At 58.9% G+C, this 23,436-nt stretch overlaps 2 long non-coding RNA genes across 5 annotated transcripts; one reads left to right on the top strand and one right to left on the bottom strand.

Moving 5' to 3' along the window:
* Positions 1-6,694: 6,694 nt before the first annotated feature.
* LOC109274591 (uncharacterized) lies at positions 6,695-16,530 on the bottom strand. Of its 4 annotated transcripts, none has more exons than XR_002083724.2 (4): positions 14,586-16,529; positions 12,726-14,355; positions 12,341-12,438; positions 6,695-7,448 (listed from the first exon to the last, which is right to left on the bottom strand). It is a non-coding gene; the product is annotated as an uncharacterized LOC109274591 (long non-coding RNA). The 4 variants fall into 4 exon arrangements; XR_002083725.2 differs by having other exon boundaries at positions 14,628-16,529; XR_008417372.1 differs by having other exon boundaries at positions 12,341-12,491; positions 12,726-16,530.
* A 160-nt stretch (positions 16,531-16,690) lies between these two features.
* Positions 16,691-18,042, top strand: LOC109274590 (uncharacterized). The gene is made up of 2 exons (XR_008417370.1): positions 16,691-16,959; positions 17,070-18,042. It is a non-coding gene; the product is annotated as an uncharacterized LOC109274590 (long non-coding RNA).
* Positions 18,043-23,436: the final 5,394 nt, after the last annotated feature.

The raw sequence follows: 23,436 nt of genomic DNA, 5'->3' as shown, positions 1-23,436 counted from the left end.
CCTCCTGCAACCACCACGTACAGGCAAACACTGGAGCCTCTCTCTGCTCCTCATCTGCACCTTAGCAGGCTCAGAGAGAGACGGACAGACAGACTTCAGATTCTCTATACTCAAGTTCTGATCAGGGGATCCCAGGCACACTGTGCTCTTTCCTGACTCTGTGCCTTTGCACATGCTGTTCCCTCTCTCTCTGAAACTCCTCCAGCCCCCAGCCCTGCCTCCTGGCATGTTCTCTGGAGGTTCCTACTCCTCTGCAGCCTGGGAGCCCTCCCCTGGGAAGCCCTGTCTAAGTGGCACAGGCAGAACTGGTGCCCTTTGTCCCGTTCTGTCCGTCACAGCCAGGATCTTACTGCCATCTACAAACATCTGCAAAATGGGTGTTGCACCGGTTCCCCTCACCAGCGTCCCCTCGCCTCCCCAAAGCCACACCGGGCTGAGAAGGCATCTTTGAAGTGTTGCAGGATGAAGCAAGAAACTCTTTCCTTCCCAAGCTGGCAGAGCCCTGGGAAGGCACCGAGGTCAGAGGGATCCGCTAAAATCCTAATGGCCACACTTTTCCCCCAGCTTAAGACCCATGCATGGCTGCTCAGTGCTGCTGGGCTAAAATCCAAAGGCCTGCGTGACCCACAATGCTCCGTGGGACTCAGTCTCTGCTCTAGGCCCCCACCTCATTTTTCTTTCAAGGGAGCCAGAGTCCTCCCGGCGTCCAGACTAATTGCTTAGCATGCTTTTCTTTCTCTCCACCTGCAGCCCCTTCACATATCCTGGCACCTCGCAGGTCTGTCAGTGGCTCCTTCTCAGGGAATCTCTGTGGTATGCCCCTCCCCTGAGTCCTGTGGCACGGATCACCTCTGTTAGGTATGGATCACCTCTGTTAGGTATGTCATCCCTCGAGGGGCAGGGCTGTGTCTGTGTCATCCCAGGACATGTCCTGAGGCTATCTCAGAGAATAGGTGCTGAATGAAGGACTCTGAAAACTGTGACAGCAATACCCACCCTTCAGGTTTAGCGTAAACAGACAAACTGAGTCAGGTGAGGACCTGACGACCCTAACCAGCCAGAAGCCAAAAAGCCAAGGGGAGATAAGTCAGGTAAGGACCCAGCCTCGGACCCAACCCGGGGACTGTGACACCAGGACCACGCTCTGCTGCTCACCCCTCCCTTTTCCAGCCCCCGCCCCCCCCCCCATGAGATCCTGGACAGAGGCAGCCGCAGGGTCATCAGGACCCCTTTCCCCCCACTGCTGGGCGGAGTGCTTTCCCCAAACCAGTAGAGGAGATGCTGATTGCCAGGCTCAGAGCTGGGAGAATAATGGACCACTCACCGCGTGGGAAGCATGCAGGGTGGCTGGGTGGGGTTCCCCTCCCGGGAAACCAGGCCGCTCCTATCTGAAGACGGGTGGAAGCGGGCAGAGGAGGCCTCGGGATGAACCCAGCGGAGTAGGAGAAGCCCTCAGGCCCGGGAGGTCCAGGCCCGGAGAGCTCTCACAGGCCACTGAGCCCAGAGCGTGGGTGCCAAAGAAATCGAGGCTGCAGGCCTGCCGTGCTCCACGCCCCTCAGTGGTCCAGCCCAGGCAGTGGGGCTGGGGACCCGGAGAAAGGAGCAGTCAGGAGTAGGCCCTCCCCATTGTGTGGCCAGGGCATTGAACAGAGGACCCACTCCCGGCTGGGCGGTGAGTCACTAAGAGGAGAGAAGGTTTCCGGAGACGGTGGGCCTCTCGACCCCCAAGAGTGTGTGGGGAGGGAGGGCGGGAGAGGAGGGAAACCACATGCACAGGAAACGACACTGGAAGTCAGGCTCCTGGTCATGGCACTGCCTGACCCCATTTGCCGCCCGTTGAATGGGCCAACAGTCCTCCTCCCCAACTGGCCAGGGGGCAGTTGCAGGAAGAGTTGGAGGCCAGCCAGAGAGAGGGGGCGGGCAGCCTGGCTGCTGGAGGAGTTTACAGGGCGAGGCCAGGGTTTGAAAAGCAATCGGATTAATCCTCTCCATCAGGGTTCAGGGGCAGGGTTCAAAGTTCCCACTTAATCTCCTGGGGTGGGGGGTGGGGGGGCGCACGCTCAATGGGCTGGGGGAGCCGGATGCCCGCGGGTCCCCGAAGGGGCAGAGCCTTAAGTCCACAGACTGCGCCTGCGCACACGACACACTCACCCGTAAGCCAAGGGGGCGTCGAAACCGGCTGCCCGGTCCCTCGGCTGTGCGGCATTGTCCCCCAGGCCAGGCTGGAGCAGGTGACGCGATGGCGGGCGTCCTTACGGAGGAAAACCCCTTGCGGGGAGGGCGACGAGGGCCCCCGGGCCTGGGTTCGAAGACCTCGGAGGCCGCTGAGCCGCGCTGAGCCTCCCTCTCTTCGAGGAGACCCGGGACGATGATGACACCTGCTGCGCCCGGCCCCGCGATAGTGGCTCTGGGGGTGGAGTCCAGGCCCCAGAAATCTTTGGGGATTTGTCTCGTTCCGTTTGGTTGTGTTTTCTGAGTTTTCCCCCGCGACTGCGTAGCTGTTACTATGGGACCACAGAGCGCCCTCGCCAGGCCCGCGGCCGGGACTCGGCCCGCGGGCGCCGCGATCGGCCCATTTCCCCGACGCCAGAACCGAGGCTCGCGGAGGGGGGCGGGGCCGGGGCGGGCGGCGCGCTTCGGCTGCGAGCCGGCTGCGCCGTGGGGACCCCCGTGGCGGGGAGGGAGCCCCGCGGCTTCCGATTTCTCTCCGCCCCCTTCCCCCAGCGCCGCGCAGATGTTCTCCCGCGGGGCCTCCCGGGCCTAGTTTCAGGGGCCCTTGGCGGGTTCCAGGGAGCCGGCATGGGCCGCCCGCGGCGCCGTCAGCACCCGGCGAGGTTAGCGAGCGGCGGGCCGGGCTGGGCGGATGGGCCAGGAGGGCCTCGAGGCTCGGCGGGGAGAGGGGGGGCTTATGCCAGGCGCCCCTACAGGCCGCGCCTCTGCCCTCCTCCCAGCCCCCGCCGCAGAGCACAGAGCCGCTTCCTGTTCCAACCCGGGAAACTGAGGCCCAGAGAGGATACGTTGCTTTTTCAAGCCCAGCAAGCAGGCTTTGAGCCGAGCCTTGAAAGCTGGGAGAGACGTGGGCATTTGGAACAGGGGAGGGCTGCTTGGTGGGCAGGGGAACGACTTGGGCATGGCCTGGGGGTGGCCAGGGTGCAGGGGGTGCAGGGGGCTGCGCAGTGAGCGGGGTCCGGCCGGATGGTGAGGGCCCAGCAGACGATTCCATCTGCCCAAGGGTCCTGGAGGTTTAGCCGAGCCTCTGGATCGCTGGATGGTCAGGTGGAATCGAGGAGAGCAGCGAGGAGGATGCCCAGTGTTTGCTGGAGAGATTTTGAGGCTGGTCAGGAGGCGGTGGGAGGACCCCCGGGAGGAGCCCAGGCCTCCCGGAGGCCGCGGCGCCTGGCGAGTGCTGGGAAGTGGGTTTGGGGAAGAAATGAAATGTCTGTATTTGATGGGGGCGGGGGAGGGGAGCTGGATCCTTGCAGCTGTGTCTGCACAAATCCCTCAACGGCGAGCTCGAAAGGGCTGGGAATGGTTAGGAGGCGTGGTGGGCTCCCTGCAGGAGGAGGTGCCTGGCAGGGTGACAGCGCGGCCTGAGGGGCTGGGTCGCTCCCCGGAAGGCGGGCAGCAGGGGCTCAGGACTGAGGACCGCCAGCAGGGCGCCGGGCAAACGGGTTGGACCGGCCGAGGAGGGGGCACAGCCCCTGGGTGTGGCAAGCTTGGGGAGCTCCCGACTCGCCGCCTCGGGGCTGGTGACCTGGGAGGCCACATCCGGGGCGTCAGCCTGGGCGGGGTCTGGGGCGGTGCCGGCCCCCGCTGGGCGGGCAGGGGGCGTGGCCACAGCCGGGCCCCGGGCCCCACCCCCACCCCCCACCCAGCCGTCCCAAAAGGAAACCTTGGCCCCCTCCGTCAGCCTTTGTCCCCACGCCCCCTCAACAACTGTCCCGTCCCCTCTGCCTTTCCACAGCCGCGCTGCTCCCCAGAGATGCCCCCCGTCCCCGCGGCAGCCTCTCTTGGGGGTCTCCCTCATCCTCACTCTGCCCTCTCCTCCCCTGCTTCCCCACCGCCCCAATGAGGCAGAGGCCACCGTGGCCACGTTGGCCACCCTTAGCCACCCTTGCACAGAGCCCTCTGTCTGCAGCCACTGTTCCTGGAGGTGAGCTCCCCTCCCCATGATTCATCAGTCCCCTCCCCATGCCAGGCGAAGGGCACCCAGAGTGCCGGTTCTGACCCCTCTGCTTCCTGAACTTCAGCCCCAAACCTCCGCTGCGGGGGGGGGGGGGGGGGCTTGTTGCCCACGTCTTGCGGCTCCTCTGGCACACCGTGCCCAACCCAGATGCCCAGCCCCGCCTCCTCCTTGGGCTCAAACCATGTGGATTTGAATCCCAGCCAGCTCCAGCTCTTACTGGCTGTGGGATTTGAGAATAACCTACTTTCCCTCGACGTGCCCCATAAAGTGGGGATAATAGCAGTGCCCACCTCCTAGGGTGGCATTGAGTCAACGGACAGTTCTTGGAACGGTGCCTGGCACAGCGTCAGCGTTCAGCCACCAGTGTGTTTGATTCTAAGGAGAAGACCCCTTCCTTCCCCGGCTCAATCCCGGCGTCCCTGGGAGGTGGCGGTAGGCAGGCTCCAAGGAGGCCCTCCGCCGCCCCTGCCATCCCACCTCCGGTATTCACACCCTGGTGGGATCCGTGCCCTTTGAGTGTGGCTGGGAAGTGATATCTGTGGCTGGTGGACAGAAAACAACTGCAGTGATGGAACTGTCACTTCTAAGACTAGGTTATAAAAAGACAGGCATCTGTGTGTGGGGGGCTCCCTGTCCCTCTCGCTCTGGTTCTGGGGAGAGCCAGCCATGCCCTGAGCAGCCCTACGGAGAGGACCTGAGGCCACCAGCAGCCAGGTGGGTGAGCTTGGAGGCATATCTGAGCTTCAGGAGCCTTCTGGAATGTTCCGTGTTTCCCTGAGTCTACAATCGTCTCGTCTATACCAAACTCAACAGCAATTTTTCGAATGGATTTACTTTTAACAAACATTTCCAAAACATCAACTTAGTGTTCATGGACACAGTGACCATCTGGCACTCATATTTTGGCAGTTTGTGTACTAGTCAATTAAAGGGCCCCCATTAATATGTTTGATGATATAAAGAGGTTGGGGAACAAGCAATGGGTAGAGCAGAAGCCAGCAGGCATGGGGGGGGGGGTGGTTCCTGGCTTGGAGTGGGGTGGAGGAGAGGCCTAAAGGTTCCAGGAGCTCCTTGAAAGTGTACCCACTTTGGGGTGCCTGGGTGGCTCAGTCTGTTGAGCCTCTGACTCTTGATCTCAGCTCAGGTCATGATCTCAGGGTTTGTAGGTTTGAGCGCGCACCCCCCCCCCCCCCCCCCCCCCCGTCAGGCTGCGTCTGGCAGCGCAGAGCCTGCTTGAGATTCTCTCCCTCCCTCTCTCTGTCCCTCCCCCGCTCCCTCTGTCTCTTAAAATAAATAAACCTAAGAAAGAAAGAAAAGAAGGAAGAAAAGGAAGGAAGGAAGGGAGAAAGAAAGAAAGAAAGAAAGAAAAGAAAGAAAAGAGTATCCTCTTCATTGGCACGGATGGGTACGTCTGGGTTTTGGAAAGGGTCAGTAGCACCTGTCGGATATTTTCCCACGTGCTTTACAGATTGCATGGAGTGGCCCTTGATCGGTGATCCGATAAGTACCACTGGGTTAAGAAAGCTTCTGCTGCATTGTCAGTGTTTAATCACCTACAGGTGCTGTGGTCTTTCCAGTTTCGGGGCCTTTAATGGCTACATGTGGAGAATATCCCTGCCAACCCCACCCCACCCCTTTTGCCTCCTCTCCCATCGGTCACCAAGTCTCCTCGGCTGTGCTGTGCCTCCTAGATGTCTCCTGAGTCCTTCCCCCCCCCCCCCCCAGGAGCTCTGTGCCTCCCAGCTCTGCTCCTGCGGGAAGGCCAGCCCAAAGTGGACTGTCCCTACCCCCTGGGCAGCCAGAGAGTGTCTCCTGCTCCCCCTCTTCATGCACCCCTGCCCCCCACTTCTCACCAAAAAGCCCCCTCCTGCCCTTTGAACTCCCACCTTCCCACCTCACCTGGGTCCCCCCCACCTCCGGGTTCCTTTCCAAGCCAGGCCCTTGCTTGCCACCTGCTCCCTACCAGTCAGACCGCTCAGAGCCCGGGGCTCTGCTCCTACCAGTCAGACCGCTCGCTCGTCCTCTGCGTCCTCTTGTCCTAGTTGTAGAAAGGGGACAGCAATGGCTGTCCTTGCCCTGCCCTGGATTGTTGGCAGGATCGGAGAAGAGAGATGAAAGGACTGTGTGATGAACTCATCATCTTTGTTATTATTTATTATCGTTGTTGTTATAACCACTTAGAAACAGGATGCTCAGGACCACAGAATGGCTATTAAGAGAGGCCAGAAATGGGCAAAAATTCACCTGGCCCTTCTCCAGGGTGGTAGGGAGGGGTGCAGAGGCCTGGGGTCCAAGGCCCTGCCGGTCAGCTTCCGGTGGGAGGAGGCTGCCGGGCCAACTCTCCTTCCTCAGACACAGTAGACACAGTGCCTAAGGCCACCATACTTTTAGAGGCCCGTGAAATGCTTCCATTTTGTTTAAAATCAGGAAGAAATGGAAATTTTAGGGTGAAGAAAACGTTTTATTCATCTTTATACCAATGCGATCATAAAATAAAACTTTCATACATTAAGAAAAACTTTTTTTAATGTGTATTTATTCTTGAGAGAGACACAGCATGAGCAGGGGAGGGGAGGAAGAGAGACACAGAATCTGAAGCAGGCTCCAGGCTCAGAGCCTGATGCGAGGCTCACGAACTCACGAACAGTGAGATCATGACCTGAGCTGAAGTCGGACGCTTAACCGACTGAGCCACCCAGGCGCCCCTCATACATTTTTTAAGGTTTGTTTATTTTGAGAGAGAAAGAGAGAAAGAGCGAGCCTGTGGGCACGTGAACACAGAAGGGGGGAGGAGCAGAGAGAGAGAGAGAGAGAGAGAGAGAGAGAGAGAATCCCGAGCAGGCTCCACGGTATCAGTGCAGAGCCTGACACCGGGCTGGATCTCATGGCTGTGAGATCATGATCTGAGCTGAAATCAAGAGTTGGATGCTTAGCCGACTGAGCCACCCAGATGCCCCAGAACTTTTGTATTTTTAATGGAGGAAGGAGCCCAGAAAGGTAAAATGCCTTGGGCACATGAAAGTCAAATGCAGCCCGGGTCCTGGGTCCTTGGTCCTGGGTCCCAGACAAGGTTTTCGTGTTGTGAGCCTCAGTTTGCTCACCACCAGAGTGGGTGTGATTATACAAGCCATGTGAGAATCGGTGGGCTGATGAAGGCTGGGTGCTGGGCTCGGGGTTCCTCCATCCATTGTCTGGTGGGGTCTCTGTTGTTCTGCACTTGAGACAGCTTAAGAGAGGCAGGCAAAGTCCAGGCCTCGTGCAGCTTAAAGGGGGCAAAAGGAAAGTAGGGTGAGAGGCAGCCGATACAAGGAAACGTTTGAAGAAGACTGGCTGAAGACACCCTTTTCTCCCTTTCCCGCTGGGGAAACAGAAGTCGGGGAGCTCCGGCGCCCCCAGTGGGGCAAGCCGCCCAGGAAGGAGCAGAGCGGGGCGAGGGAGAGGAGCCTCCCCAAATCCTATCAGCAGCCCGGCGGCCTGGGGCTGAGCGCTTTCCCTGCATCTCTGTGATGTGGGGGCAGGTAACTCACCTGCCTTGGGCGGGGTGGGGGTGGAGCTGGCGCCCAGAGAGGGAAGGTGGTGGGTGAGGGGCTCCAGGCGAGGACTGCCCTCCAGGCTGGGATGCGGCCCCTCCCTCTCAGGGCACGTGTGGCTCCACCCGGAAGATGCTCGGAGGAATTTCAGACACCCTGATGAAAGGGGCGGGGGGATATTAGGAGCAGGCTTCCAGGTATCCTGGTGTGTGTGTGTGTGTGTGTGTGTGTGTGTGTGTGAGTGAGTGACAGAGATTTTTCACCTAGGGGAACATCTCCAGCTCACGCCCTCCCCTCCCCACCCCCCACGCCCCAGACAGATGCACAAATACGCCCTAGCAGTTGTCACCCAAGACGCCCCACCGACATGCGGGCATACACTTAGGCCCCGCCCGGTGACACGTGAACAAGACCCGTGGACAGACGCATGGCCGGTGGAACGAATGCTCCAACCCTCTCGTTTTTGGCCTCCTCCATTCTGAATTCAGACACCACCCGCCTGAGCGCCGCAGCCACCCCCAGCCCCCAGTCCCTCCTCAGTGCAGCCTGGGAGTGTGCAGGGGACAGGACCTCCCGGGGCAGCCCTGCACCCCTCTGGGCCCTAGCGCCCTTCCTAGTCTGTGGGGAGAGTCATGGTATGGATGGGGGTGGGGGGCGGGCAGGGCGAGAGGTGGGCCGAGGGGGCATTAGGAGGGAGCACCGGCGACCTCGGAGGAGGAGGGGACCCGGCCAACCACCACTGCGAGCTCCCTTCACGCTAATGGTTGAAAAGAAGGTGGCGGGGAGACCTTGCTGAAGTACAGCCTCCAAAGTGTGTCTGGAAACTCCTTCAGGCCCTCAGATGCCAGGGGTGCGGAGTGGGGGCGAGGGGGGGACGGCTGAATGCCTCTGGGCCTCAGTTTCTCCCAGGAAGACAGGCCAGAGGAGCTTTGAGGATGAGGGTGGGGTCGGGCGTGTGCTTCCCTGACCGGCCCCTGGGCTGTGGGCGTTCTTGGCAGGAGCCGTGGCTCTGGAGGAGGAGCCAGATGGGGGAGGGAAGCAGCCAGCTTGGGGGAAGGAGGAGAACCGGCCTGTCCTCCCAACGCAGGGAGGCCGGACCCACAAGGAGCCTGGTCATCACTGATGAAAGAGGAATGGGGTGGTCTCAGGTCTCGGGTGGTGGCCTACCCCTCTCTGGCCTCTGTGGCCCCTCCTGGGACAGATGGGGGGCCATCTCTCAAAGGCCTGGGCCTGTCTCCACCACAGTAAAAGGAGGGGCTTCTGATCCCACCCACTGGCTAGGGGGCACTTGGGTCCACTGGACTCCAGAGGCCGCCCCTCCAGCCACTACTCTCACCTCCTCCCCAGGTCGCTAGAGGGGTTGCCAAGACCCTGGACCCGGCAAGGCCCGGCGGAAGGGAGCACCTTCCCAAGGAATCTTGGGTTTCCTTCCCTGGGACCTCCCAGTCTCCAGCCCTGGGTGAGTCCTGCCATCTGCTGAACCCCATCCTGGAGTCTCCTTTCATTGCCTCGTGACGTCACCAGGAGGGAGGGACATCCCCGTCTATGGATGAGGAAATGGAGCCCCACAAAGCTCCCCCACCCAGCCGTCTCAGAGCACGATGGTAGACTCCTTGGGGATACCCGGCCCCGGGGCCCAATGAATCACCTGCCCCAGGCGGAGGCAGGCAGGGTCCTTGGCGGCCCAGGACCCAGGCCTCTGGGGCTGCCCTGGGTCCGGTTTGCTCACTGCTCCAGCCCCCTCATGCTCAGTGGCTGCTGAGGCCGATGGAAGGAGACATCCCCACCCCCACCCCTCTGGGCTGTGTGAGAAGCCGGGCCGGGAACCCTGTACACACCTCTGCTGGGGCACCCGGGGAACCGGCACATGCCCAGCCTCCAGATAGCCACGGTCATGGGCAATAGCACACGCCCAGGGCCCGTGCCGGGCCAGAGCGGGTGCTGCACCCCAGATGTCTCTGTAGGCCCTGGGAGGAGCTTCCTTGACTAGAGCGTTGTGATATCCTAACTGATCCTGGACCCCACAGAGCCTCGATGAGCCCCAAACTGGGGCTGAGGCCCGTCCCAGAGGAGGGGATCTGAGCCCCCAGGGACGGGCCTCACTAGGCTGGCCTCCTGGCATAGTCCCACCCTGGGGCCTGGGGGTCTACACGACATAAGATCGGGGAACTGAGGAAGCCCCAGCATTTTACAAGTCCCCAAGGCTCAGTCTCCAGACTGTTGAGGACCAGCTGACACCAGCCTGGTGTGTGTGGCCTGCCCAGGCCCTCCTTCCCTGCAGAGGCCAGGTGGCCTCGGGAGTGTGGAGGAGAGAATTTGGCCGGAGCCAAGAAATTCAAAGGGGTGGGGCTGGAGGCTGGCATTTAAACATCTGGAACCTTCTGCAAAATCGAGGTCCACTGGTGCGCCGGGCTTTGGGAACTCGCCCTCCCACTCCCCGTGGCGGAAGGCTGGGCAGGCAATGCAGGCCACGGGAAGGCTGCGGCTGGACCCGAGGGCAGGTCCTGCCCATGGCCTGTTTCTTCATGGGTGTCCTGAGGGCTGCACATTGGCCCGGATGGCCCAAGGTCGCCCTGGACCCCACCTGACCTCCTGGGCCAGTCCCTCCCCACAGCCCATTCCTCCGGGCCATGACTCCTTCTGGCCCCCCCACCAGCCAGGTCCTGCACACCGCCCCACCCCCACGTATTCACACGTCCTGCCTTCGTTGGGGCTCTGCCTCCCCACCCCGCCCCCACCCCCATCCGTCCTTCAGATTTCCTCCCACATTACGGCCTGGTATTCATAGCAGCCAGAGCTTGTCACCTGCCATCTCCCCCACTGAAGCGGGCACCCCCTGAGGGCCAGGCGGGCCCTAGAAGCTCCCCTCTGGGAGCTGAGGACGTGGCACGAGGGGCTGCCCAGCGAGTGCTTGTGGAAAGCAGGAAAATCTGAACGGACAGAAACACACAAATCAACAGATGTCACTCACAGCCTCACAAGAATCCCAGTTATCCCCGGTTTACCGATGAAGTGAGCTCAGAGAGGGTGAGTGACTTGTCCAAAGCTGCACAGCCTGGAAATGGCAGAACTGATTTGAAGCCGGGTCGATGGGCCTTGAGCCCTGGGCCTCCCTCCGTGGACCCCCTGGGGCCCTGACAAGTTGCAGGTGGAGACACTGTGGCCCTCACAGCCAGCCTGACACGTAGAGGAACAGAGAGACGCCGGGTCCTGCCCTGGGAGGAGGGCGGCCGGGCTGCTTCCTCTCCCGCCTGAGGGAGGAAGTTGCCCTCATCAGGAACCCGTGGAGAGAGGGGTTCAGATACCAAGAGAGCAGACTGGGCCTGGGCCTGGGCGCGCTGAGACCGTGGAGGCCCCTGAGCGTCTTGGTCCGGGGCCGGCTGGGGGCAGGAGTGGACGGTGGCCCCAGGCCTGGCAGCCCCAAGAGGAAGACTGTGTTGGCTTCCCGATGCTCCTGCCCCAAGCAGCGCCCTGAGGCGTTCCAGTGTTCACTCCGGCCCTGGAGGCTCTCCACAGCAGTTGAGGCTTCAGGGATCAGAGGGACCCCAGAAGCCTGGGGCCAGCCCCGCCCCCCTCAGGGCTTGGGCTCGGTACCAAGGGGAGGGTGGGGGGGATGCCAGAGGGCAGGAAGGCCGGCGGGGCCTTCTAAACAAGCCTCACCACCCCACCCTCTGCCGTCTCTGCCTCGCCAGGAGAAGCCAAGGCTGTCTGTCCTGTGGCCCGTGCCCTCAGCCACAAAGCAAGAATCCCTCGTATTTCCTGTCATTGTCACTGATCATACTCAGTGCCGACCACACTGATCGCCTTCACTAAGCACTTACTTCGGCTGCTCTGAGGCCTGTTATAAAGCCTCTCGCTTCACCTCACAACTCCTGGTTTTGCAGATAAGGAATACGAGGCCCAGAGAGGTTATGCGACTCGTTGGTGGTCACACGGCTGGTAGATGTGAGACTCGGGATTTGAGCGAAGGTTGTCTGACCCAGGATCCTGCGCTTCACCACTAAGGACACATGTCTTTCGTATGAAACAGCTTGAGCCCCCATCTCGAAATAGAGTGTCCTTCTTGCACCCTGGCTCAGTCCTCCAGTAAAAGCAGGCCCCCCATGGGGGCTTCCTCAGGCCGGGAGAAAGACGGGGAAATCCGCTCTGTCACAGGCACACACTTCCCTGCTGCCTGGCTGCTGGGGCCACTTCACAGAGGTGGGGGCCGAGGGGACAGGAAGGGAGCGGGGTGGGGACCTCACGTGCTGACTGCCTGTATATGCCCTTTGCTTCCAGACACGTTCCCCCGCGCCCAGCCCCAGGCCTGGATCACAGCAGGGAAAAGAAAGCCATAGAAGGAGTTTCGAGGAAAAGCAACATGCTATCCTCTCCTCCCTGTCCCTGTCCCTCTCCACCAGGCCTCCATGTCCCTTCCCCATAGAATCCACCCCCGGTTTGGGTGCCCTATCCTTGCCACCTCTGTGGCCTTTGTGTCTGTCGCCTCAGCTGCCTCTTGTCTCAAAAGGACCTGGGCCACCCCCTGCAGGCCCCTGTCACCCCGTCCTCCTCCCAGCCCGCCCACCCTGTCTTCGGGACTGCTTCTCTTCTTTGTCTGTTAGATTCCAGGCACATTCCAGGTCACCTTGTGGACACTTCCAGGCTGTGACAGTCAGCTTGCAGGTGGAAAATCAATCATCACGTCAAACGCTCGTGGCGATCTGTAAACCTGGGAACCAGCAACTTTAAAACAGGATCATCTTCTGTCCTTGGTTTTAGCCTCCCTGGGCTCCCTGCTGCAAGGTCACAAAATGTCTGGGCACGGAGGGGCCTTGGAGACAGCCTTCCTGTACCCCCATGGGAGACACCACCCTACACCCCCAGACAGGAGCTCAGAGAGGTGAAGGGACTTGCCCAAGGGCACACAGCTCGTTGGTGGTTGTAGCAGAGACTGCTCACTGTCCTCCGGGTTCCTGTCCCCACCCCACCACCTCCAGTGGTCCAAGGGATTAGAACCCCTGCTACGTTACCTGGGCATTTGCTGCTTGGAATCAAGATACTTCCCAGTCTCCATTATACTTAGGTGTGACCATGTGACTAAATTTTGGCCTGGATGTAAAAATAGTGTTTGACATTAGGAAAGGTTCTTAAAGGGCAAGACACACCCTACTCCCCTTTCTCCTTCTGCTGCCTGTAATGCAGATCTAATGGCAGGAGCGTTAGCAGCCATTTTGGACCATGAGGTGATGAGGTTGGAAATGAAGACTGCACGGCAGAGCCACAGTATGCAAGGAGCTCAGGGTCCTGGCACTGTGACACTGCTTGCCGCACGAGCCCCGGCCACCTGTAAACGTCTTGAGAGTGCAAGAAAATGAAACTTTCATCTTGTCTAAGCCACTGTTGTTTGGGGTTTTCTTCCGGGTCTGTTTGACTTAGTCCAATGCTCTTCTCTCTCAAGGGGCCTTCTGTAAGGAGGCCCAAAGAGGAACGATGAGGTCTTGGTGCAGTGCAGCCCTGGGGGTCATGACTGGACACCTCATGGGGGGGACGGGGCCTCAAATGGTTTTTAGTAGCTTAATCGCTCGTCAGGGGAAGTCTTACTGAGGAGCCCAACAATAGCCCTCCTTAGAGAAGAAGGGAGTCCCACCTGCTCAGCCTCCCCTGTGGGTCCTAGAGCCCCTGAGCACACAGAGCATCTGCCAGGGCTATGCTCTCAGAAGCACCTTCCTGTCCCCCTCACCCTGGGGTGGCTGGGTCCCCGTGTGTCAGATGGACAGACTGATGGAAGGGTGCAGGGACTCAGCCTGGGAGGCACAAAGGACCACTACCTCCAGGGGCTGGGGCGGTGCCTCTGTCATCCCTGGGGCGCCCCAGGCTCCAGCGCCTCAGGGAGTTGCTGCACCCCTCTTTAGGCCCTCTCCCTGCCAGGGCAAGTGAGAAAAGCAGCGGGCGTTCTCTCTCCCAGACACTGCCTGGTGATGGCTGGGTGGCCGGGATCAGGGTCAAGTCCCGAGAAGCAGGAGGCGCCGGGGCCACAGGGCACCCCCCCCTTAATGCAGGCTGGCTGGGTCTGAGGACCCAGAGGGGGTCTCACGGAACCGAACAAGAGGGTACTTGGGTTCTCGCAGGAGTGACATCAAATTCGGGCCAGCAGGAGGTGAGAGTGGAGTTTCTTGCAGACACAGAGTGCAGGGACAGACCGTGTCTGGGAGACTCGGAAAGGAGAGAGAGTCTTTGCTTGGACTCTGGGGTTTTTACTGAGGACTGTGGTCCTGTGCACACGTCTTCTCAGGCATCCAGGAACAAAGGCGAGTGTTTAGAGGTCCTCTGTAAGGCACTAATGCCCCGGAGCCAGGGGTCTTGGTGGCTCAGTGGTCTTGGGAATGATGCCCGACCCGGTCACTCCTTAGATGTTATCTGTTGTGCTGGAAAATTCCAAAGAAATCATTAACTCCTTGACCTTTATAAGGAAGACATATATTATCTGTCCTAAAAGGCATGTGTAAGGCAGGGTGTGGGTCCCAGCCAGAATAGAGGCAGCAAAGGGCGCCTGGGTGGCTCAGTCGGTTAAGCATCTGACTCTTATCTCAGTGTAAGTCTTGATCTCAGGGTTGTGAATCCAAGCCGCGCGTTGGGCTCTGCAGTGGGCGTGAAGTATACCTAAAAAACGGAGGCACAAAAAAGCAGTCTTTTCGGGGGTCTCTTCACTTTTCCTGTGTCACACTACCTCCCCCCTTTTCGTTCTGTGCATACGGGCCCCTGGCCTCTCTGGGCTTCAGCTCTGCCTTCTGCCACCTGGGTACACGGCTCCCTGCCCTGCCTGCCCCCTCCCACCCTGCTGTGACTCAGATAACAAATGAGCGGGACCTTGGGGCGTTCATATTGCCAACCTGGGGGGCTTGGGAGGCAGCCACAAAGGACACCGTGCCGACCTGTTCCAGCGGACTTATCCTTTCATTTGGTGAGTCGTCGTGAAGCACGTCACAAGATGGGGTGGTACTTTCTCCCCAAAGTGGCAGATGGAACATAACCTTCTCGAACTTTTCCACCAATGTTTCCTTAATTGTGGGGGCCAGTGAACTCAGAAGATGGGACGGATGCCAGCCCGAAGTCCCTGGGTTTGCTGAAGAATCCATACGGGTGTTGTGCTCTGCCCCTTTACTATGGGGATGAGGTAATGAAGTCGAGTAATGAAGAAGTAAGATTTTATCCATTGGCTTGCTTCCCCACCTCCCACCCCAGATGTCTGAGTAAACCTAATGCTCTGGGGGCTGATCCGCGTCTGTCTTGGGGCTCCTCTCCACACACTCACTCACCCACTCCTAGTTGAGAAACACAGTTGTAGGAGAGTGTGAGTTCTGTGGTCAGAGCGACTGGTTTCCGGTCCTGGCTCTGAGGTTATCAGCTGTGTGACCCTGAGCATGTCACTTAACCTCTCTGAGCCTCCTTTTCCTTTCTGCTTTCACTCTCTAGTGAGGCCACAGTGGGGATGGGGTAGGGCCAGTAGTCAGGATGCTGTGTCCGTCCCTGGGACAGAGCGGACCCCCAAGAACCTTAAAGAGGATCTGTTGGAGGGCTTTGCACTGCACAGGGGCACCGTGTCTGTCCGAAGCCGTCTCGGGCAGACTTGGGAATCCGGAAAAGCAGCGTCACTGTGGCTACAGTGAACAGCCCCTGCCCTCTACTCCCTGCCTCCCGGAAGAGGAGCCTCTGGGAGGCCACTAGGAGGGTGTACTGCCCGGCTGTGAGGCTTCTCTCCAGGAGGCCATGGAACTTTCAGGTCCTCTCCCCACTTCCTGTGGCCCTGAATTCCAAGCCCGTAAGGCCCCGCAGGACAGTTTGCCCGGCCACTCGAGTCTTGAGCTTTCCCACTGGCCACTGTGATGTCTCTTTGCAGGTAAGTGAAGTGCCCAGATTTCACTCACTGGTCTCAAGGCCCAGCTGCATGAGGCCATTCTGGCCAGGTCCACGCAAGCCCGCCCAGGAGACAAATACTTCTGGTTGGAAGGTGCAGGGGCCTTCCAGGTAGTCTTGGTGTGTAGATCCCCGTGCAGGATGAGCTCTTGGGCGCATGGAGGCATTTCGGTTTTGTTTTTGTTTTTTGTTTTTTTAAATCGTGGTAAAATGCACAAACATAAAATTTACCATTCAGCCATTTCTAGGTGCACAGTTCTGTGGTATTCATTACATTCACACTGTCGTGCAACCACCTCCAACACTTTTTCATTCTCCCAAACCGAAAGTCCGTCCTCATTAAATAAGAACTCGGCTGTCCCCCTCCCCCCAGCCCTCCCCCCCCCCATCCCATTCTACTTTGTGTCTCTGAATTTGACGATCTCCTATGAGTGAATGACACAGTACTTGTCCTTCTGTGACTGGCCGGTTCCACTCAGCATCCTGTCCTCGAGGCCCTTGCTGTAGCAGGTGTCAGCGTTTCCTTCCTTGTTAAGACTGAGTGATGTTCCACTGTATGGATAGACCACGTTTCGTTTGCTGATGGACCCCTGGGTTTTCCACCTTCTGCCAGGAACGTGAGTGTGCGGATGAGGACCACGATCTTGATGGCGGCGACTTCAGGTTACACGGACTGGAGCAAACAGCGCGTGCACCACCAGTCATGAGCGTCTGTGCTCAGTGCGCAGCGGAAGTGATACGGGCGACACCGGTCCAGGTGGACGGTGGACGGCCATGTGGGTTTGAGAAAGTCTGAACCGGGTCAGGCGGACGCCTGCGCCAGGCCTCCCTCCCGGCCTCTCCCCCTCCCAGGCTCGGGGGCCTCATCCTGGCTCGCCCTCCTCCGGGTCCCCAGCCAGGGCTGCCGGAAGCCAGCCCACGCAAGGCCCAGTGTGGCATCTGATTGGCTCCGTTCTCACCAGGCCATTCCTGATTGGTCTCTGCTCAGCCTATGGATGGGCTCAGCTTGGTCAGGTGTCCATACCTGGTCCAATCAGCGTTGGGGAGGCCAGGCCTTCCCTGGGCGGGGGCTGTGGCTCTCTCTGGAGTTCAACCCGTGTCCTGGGGCTTGTCCAGGTGGAACCTGGGCACCTGCTGCTTTAACAACCTACGCTAGTGTTGTGTTAGGGGCTGCCGGGAGGGGCCTGGAGGCTGAAGGTCAAGGTCTGAGCCGACTGACCTTTGAACCACAAGCTTGAGTCTAACCAACGGGCGTCGGTGTGGCGGCGGAGCAGTCCTGTACCTGGGCCGAGCCCCACAGGCGTCCCGTCCAACAAGGCACCTGAGTCTTGGCGCTCGCGGAGTTGGGTGGTGTGGGATGGGAGTGGGGGTGTGTTTTGGGGGGTCCCAGGAGCTCCCCAGGCTCTGCTCTTCTGCTAGGCAGCCTGTGCCCTCCTGCCAGCGCCTCTTTTCTCAGGGAGCCCCGACAGTGAGGACTACAGCTCCTGTGCTTTTTTTGACCTCTGGTCAAAAGAGGGGTGTCCTCTTGGGGGTCTAGGACTCTGCACCGACTCTTCGGTGAGTGTCTGCGAACAGGGGCCTGTGTTTGCTTCCAGGCTCAAGTCAGTGCGACCGGGTCCCCACACCGGGCGGGGGAGGAGGGAGAGGGGGCGGGGCCTGGGGAGGCAGTTCCCGCCCCACCCCCAGGCCCACCGTCTGCCTGCCTCTCCCAGCGGGATCTTCCCTCCCCCGAAGTGTGTGCCAGGGGGCTGAGCCCCCCACCCCAGAAGAGGAGCGGCCCCTAATTGTGCATGACTAATTGCCCGCTTCACCTGTGCAGCTGGGCCGGCCCCCTCCCCTGGGCCCTGAGCTTGTTGGTGGAAGGAAAACGGATTTCCCCAGTTCGGCAGACTTGGGGGGGGAGTGAACCTACTGTGGTTTGGAGCAGTTACCATTCACAACAGGCCTCATTCCCTCAAGGAGGGTTTGCGGTAAACAACTCAGAAGACACCCCTCCTACTCAGCCGGGGCTCCTGACCTAAGGGAAGCGGCTACACTGGGCCCCAGGGTTTGGGGCAGAAACCTGGAAAGGCTCAGGTCGCCTGCCCCCAGCACCAGCAGGCGCTCAGGGGAGCCACAGGCCACTCCCTAGGCCCAGCCAGCCCCCCATCCTTTTTCTAAGAACTATATTGGTGTATAATTCATACACCATGAAATCCCCCCAGGTGTAAGGTCACATCTCAGTGCTTTTCAGTAATTTTATGGACTTGGGCTCCCCCCCTCCCCCCAGCACAATCCAGGTGTAGACCGTTTCCATCAGCCGCACAAGACTCCTCGTGCCTCTTTGAGGTCAGTCCCTGCTCCCATCTCCAGCCCCAGGCAACCACCCGTCTGTTCTCCTTGCCTGTAGATTTGCCTTCCCTACACTTCCTGTCAATGGAACCTTACAACATGTAGTCTTTTGTGTTTGGTTTCTTGCTTCTTAAAAAACTTGATTTTACGGTCATAAGAACACCCCCTTAACACAATTTTCCGTGTAAGATGCATTATTGCGGACTGTAGGTGCGTTTGGTTTCTTTTCCTTCCCATCATGTTCCTGAGGTTTCTCTACGTGGCACGGATCAGTCGCTCGTTCCTTTTTATTGCTGACTAATTTTTCATTGTGTGGACGGGCCACAGTTTATTGATCTGTTCAATGTGAACGTGTGTTTCCTTTTTTTTTTTTTTTGCTCTTAAGACTACTGCTGCTATGAATGCGTACAGATCTGTGTGTGGGCCTGTTTTCATTTCTCTCGGGCGGATACGGAGCAGTAGGACTGCCGTGTCTTACAGTAGTAAGTGTGAGAAACTGCCTTCCAGCGTGGCCACACCATTTACAGTCCCACCTACGGTGTGTGAGCGGCCCATTCGCCACCTCCCCGCCACTGATTGGGTGTGGTCAGTCTTTTTATTGTTGGACTCGCTAATAGGTGTGTGGTGGTGTTTCATTGTGGCTTTAACTTGCATTTCCTAAAGACTGGAGCCTCTTTTCATGTTGGCCTGTTGGTCTTCTGTGTATCTTCCTTGGGGACGTGTCTTTTCAAATCTTTTCCCCTTTTAAAAAATTGGGTCATGGGGGCGCCTGGCTGGCTCAGTCAGTAGAGCGTGTGGTTCTTGATCTTGGCGTCATGAGTTCGAGCCCCCATTGGGTGTAGAGATTACTTAAAAATAAAATATTGGTGTTCTTGGATGGCTCAGTTGGTTGAGCATTCAACTCTTGATCACGGCCCGGGTCATGATCTCACAGTTTGTGAGTTCGAGCCCCGAGTTGGGGTCTGCACTGAGAGCATGGCGCCCGCTTGGGATTTTCTCTCTCCCTCTCTCTCTCTGCCCCTCCCCTCTCTCTCTAAGTGAATAAACATTTAAACAAATAAACAAGATCTTAAAAAAAAAATGGGTCTTGTGTCTTATTAAGTTCCAAGAATTCTTGATATATTCTGGATAAATAGATGATTTGCAACTGTTCTATTCAGTTTGTGGTATCATCAGTGGTATCTTTTGAAGTGCAAATGTTTCAATTTTTATAAAGTCCCATTTGTCAATTTTTTTTTCTTTTATAGAAAAATATCTAAGACCTCTTTGCCTACCACCAAAGTCATGGAGATGGTCTCCCAAATTCCTGACTTTCCCTTAGTTTCCCTCTTTCCCCTCCCCTTGCTTCTTAGGTCTGATAATGCCACTTCCTTGGTTTTTTCCTCTCCCTCTCAGGCACCCCCCTTTCGTCCCCCTCTCACCCCGCTTTCGTCCCCTTTTAGCAGTGTTTTGTTTTGCTTGTTAATTCTTAAATCAGGTCATACTCCCCAAGGACAGGGATGTTTCTCTGCTTTGTTCATTGCGGAGTCCCAAGTGCCTAGAACGGTTCCTGGCATACGGTAGGTACTCAGTAGATGGATGTAGGATTTAGTCATATTGTTCCTCGGGAGAAAAGTCCAACCGTATTGTCCAGGCCTACAAGGCCCAATGTGACCCGGCCCTGTGCCCCCTGCCCCCCCACGGTCTTCTCTCTAATCCTCAAGTGTGCCAAGCTCACTCCCAAATCAGGGCCTCTGCTACAATTGTTCCCTCTGCCTGGAATTCATTTCCCTCTGCCTTCCTCAAGGCTGACTCCTTCTGTCCATCAGAGCTCAGCCTAAATGTCACCTTCTCTGAGAAGTCCTCCCTGACCACCTCCTCTAAAGCAGCTGCCCCATCTGCCACGTTGCATCACACTGTCCCATCACCCTGCTTTCATTGTCCACGGAGCATCATCTCCAACGAAAAAATTTCCCAGTTACTATCTTTACATAGTGGTTGGTTATTCTCCAGTCTCTGTGGGTCCCAGGACAGAAGCAGGGAGGAGAACAGAGTTCCTGCCCTGCTTTGGTCAAGCCCTTCCTCCTCCGGGATCCTTACTTGGTTATTCTGGCCCCTGAGGGTTCACTGCCTCCTGTGTCTTCCCTATGTTCCCACTGGTGACTTTGGTGGCCCCTTGCAACGTCTCATTCCACATTAAGTCTGGGCTTGGCCATGTCACTTGTTCCGGCCAATGAAATGTTAGCAGCTGTGATGGAAGTAGAGGGTGGATAAGCTCTTGCATGTTGGGGCTTGTTCTCTGTGGAACCTAGTTGCCACGATGTGAGGAAGGCTATGATAGCCACGTGGAGTGGCCAAGTAGAGGAGAGCCAAAGAATCTGGGATGACAGCCCACGCTGGCAGCAAGCTGAGCTCCTAGCCGATAGCTCACATCAGCTGCAGCCATGTAGGTGAAGCCACCTTGGATGTTTTGTCCAAGTTGAGCCTCCAGCTAATTGTAGCTGTATAAACGACTCAGCTGATGGCACATAAAGCAAAAGAACGATCCAGTCAGAGAATTGTGAGAAATAAGAAATCATTGTTGTTTCAAGCCACTGTTGTGGGATTGTTTGTTACACAGCAGTAGATAGCTGATACACTTGTGCAAGTCTCATTTGTCTCTCGGGGTTCACTGGCCTAACTGCAGCCCACTCTCCTTCCCCACCCCCACTCCATCATTCTTGGAGACGGGAAGTTCTCCCAATCAACCCCTCTTTGGGGCCAGGAAGCCCCTCCCAGATATTACTGACCTGTCACCTCACCAGTCCAGTTCTGTGTTCCCTCCATAATGGGCATCAAGAAAAGCCTAGGGCTTTAGTGACACTTGGCAAGGCCCTCCCCACTCTCAGGGACTGCAGCTTCCCATTGGGCAAAGGGTGGCAGAGTAAGGGAAGGCTCCCTGGGGATCCCTGATCTCCCCGTGCAGACAGCAGTAGACCCTCAGTGGGCTCCCCCCAGTCGTGTCCCTGGGGGGGGGGGTGTCCCCGCAGTGGGATCAGAGAACAGGCTTGAGGCACAGTGACATGAGGGGTGGCCCACCAGCGGATGGCTGGGTTCCCTGCCATCGGCTTCCCAGCTGTGCGTCCTGTGGCCAGGGACTGAGATTTCTCTGGTCTCGGTGTGTGCATCTATCACAGGGGCCGGGTATGTTGAACCCTGGGCCGGTCTGGCACTCGGGAGACCCATAAAAGTGCACCTGGGAAGGGCAGGGAAAGGGGCCAGGGGCGGGAATCGGGGGAGCCCCTGGAGGGCGTAGTCGGGCCGCTGGCTAGGTGGACGACATTCCCGGTGGAGGGAACAGCCAATGCGAAGGTGTGTTCCCTGCGGGGCAGGTGAGGCTGTGCCTGCAGGCCGCAGGAGCTCAGAAGCCGGGCTGGGGACCTCGACGCTGCCTCCCGGGAGGGAAAGGGGGCAGGGGGCAGGGGACAGCGCTCGTCCCCACTCCCCAGACCCGGAAACCGCAGCGCCGCCCGGCCTCTTCCGCTCCGGGAGGGCCGCCCTCCTCACGCGGCCCCCCGCGGGGTCCACGGGCTCCAGGCTGGGGGAGGCGCGGGGAGAGGAAACCGGCCCGCCCCCCCCCCCCCCCCCCCCCCCCGCCCAGCCGCTTCTGGCCCCTCCTCTCCCGATCCGCCCCGCCCTCCACGCCCCGGGACTTCCGATTGGCGGGTCAGGGCACCCTCCCCCCCCCCCCCCCAGGGGGCCCGCCCGCGAGGGGGGCCCCCCCGCTACCCTGGAGGGCGGGGCGGGCAAGCCTGGCGCCCGAGGGGCAGCTCCGGGTGTGGAGTGGGCAGGATCGCGGCTATTTTACAGCGAAGACTGAGGCCCAGAATGGAAAGAGGCTTGCGGAGGCCACATAGCGAGTGGCGAGCGGGGTGAGGTGTCCGGGGTGGAGACCCAAGCCCGTGGACCCCGCCGCCGGGTAAGGGCGCTCAGACGTCCTTGCCCCCAGGCGACCTGGTCCCACACCCTGGCTGGGCCTGGACCGGCTTCAGGCTGCGAAGACGCGCGCGGCCGCCAGGGGACGGTGTCGGTCCGCGCTGGGCCCTGGGGGGCGCCGGTGGGGCGGGACCGCACCGGGGCCTGCTCTGGTCCCCTGCTCCAACAGGGAAACTGAGGCGGAGCCCACACTGGCTCCGGCCGGTGCCTGGCCCCCTCCTCAGGGCCGCAGAGCGGGGTCCGGTGGGGGACTCACCTTTCCAAGCTCTGCGGCCAGCGGGTGCAGCGAAACAAGTCACCGTCCCCTCCCTCCATACACCTGCTTTGGCGCCTTGCCGAGTGGCTCCGCTTCCCCGAATTTGTTTCCTTTTCGAGTCACCGGAGAGAAAAGGTTTCTTTGGACGGATCCAGGCCCCCACGGCTGGAGGGGTCTTGGGAAGGTGGGGGAGTGTTCCCAGACTGGCGCTAGGGCCTCAGTATCCCCTTCTCCCTCACTTCACTGCAAGCCAGAACTATTATTATTATTATTATTATTATTATTATTATTATTATTAATGTTTATTTATTTTTGAGACGGAGACAGAATGTGAGCAGGGCAGGGGCAGAGAGAGAGGGAGACACAGAATCCGAAGCAGGCTCCAGGCGCCATGCTGTCAGCACAGACCCCCACGCTGGGCTCAAACCCATAGACGGAGAGATCATGACCTGAGCCAAAGTCAGATGCTTAACTGACTGAACCACTCAGGTGCCCCCCCCGCCTTTTAATGTTCTATGGGGAGGGGCAGAGAGAGAGAGAGAGAATCCCAGAATCCCAACCCAGCTCCACACCATCAGGGCAAAACCCCACAAGGGGCTGGATCCCACCAACCATGAGATCATGACCTGAGCTGAAACCATGAGCCAAAACCAAGAGTCAGACACTTAACCCGCTGAGCCAACCAGGCACCCCACAAGCCAGAATTCTCTACCCAAGAGGGAGCAATGGAAAATAAGGCGGGAGGCTCAGACGGTGGGGGGCTGTCTTAGCCTGGTCCACTTTGGCTGTGCTTGTCCCCATGGCCCTGGGTGTTCAGCTTGCTGCCACTTCCCAGGGCGGCCCAGAAGGCTTAGCCAGATACTTCTTGGCCCTTAGGGAGCACTCTCGCTTCCCAAGGTCACACAGCCTGGCAGCTGTCCTGTGCCCTTGCACTGGCGGGGGAGGGAGGACATGCTTGGCCTTCGGCCTTCCCCACTGCTTTCTGTGCCTGCCAACCTCCCCTCCTGCCACTTTTGCTGTCCCCAGGGCAGCTGGAGCAGGCCTCCATCTGAGGAGCGTGGTCTGTGTCCCACAGTCTGCACTTGGGCTGGGCCTCTCTGCTGAGTCTCCCCCTTGTGCCTAGGGCTTCCTAGTGGCCAGGACTCTGGTGCAGCCCAGATGAATCACGGACTTCCTGCTCCCAGCCCTCCAGGGCACCTCAGGCATCACTCCCCACAGCCAACCAGGCTAGGCTCCCACCCCTGCCTGCTCCCCCCACCGTGGGGTATCCTGAGCTCATCCACCCA

This window comes from Panthera pardus, unplaced genomic scaffold (genome assembly GCF_024362965.1).
Source record: "Panthera pardus isolate Hobbes unplaced genomic scaffold, ASM2436296v1 HiC_scaffold_24, whole genome shotgun sequence".
Lineage (NCBI taxonomy): Eukaryota > Metazoa > Chordata > Mammalia > Carnivora > Felidae > Panthera > Panthera pardus.
The sequence above is the reverse complement of the archived record's forward strand: the minus strand, read 5'-3'. Positions and strand labels throughout refer to the sequence as shown.